This window comes from Pteropus vampyrus, unplaced genomic scaffold (genome assembly GCF_000151845.1).
Source record: "Pteropus vampyrus isolate Shadow unplaced genomic scaffold, Pvam_2.0 Scaffold21, whole genome shotgun sequence".
In the NCBI taxonomy this organism is placed as follows: domain Eukaryota; kingdom Metazoa; phylum Chordata; class Mammalia; order Chiroptera; family Pteropodidae; genus Pteropus; species Pteropus vampyrus.
This window is the reverse complement of record NW_011888802.1, coordinates 2,606,128-2,606,389: the sequence shown is the minus strand read 5'-3', so window position 1 is coordinate 2,606,389 and position 262 is coordinate 2,606,128.

The following is a 262-nucleotide window of genomic DNA, read 5'->3' as shown; positions in this document are numbered from 1 at the left end:
TGCTTTATGTATGTTGGTACTCCTATGTTGGGTTCATATATGTTAACTAGGATTATGTCCTCTTGATTTTTCAATCCTTTTTTCATTATGTAATGTTGCTTTGTCTTTTATTATAGCCCTTGTTTTAAAGTCTATTTTATCTGATGTATCACTACCCCAGCTTTTTCTTTTTTCATTTCCACTTGCATGAAATATCTTTTTCCATCTCTAAACTTTCTGTCTGTGAGTGTCATTCGATCTGAAGTGGGTCTCTTGTAGACAG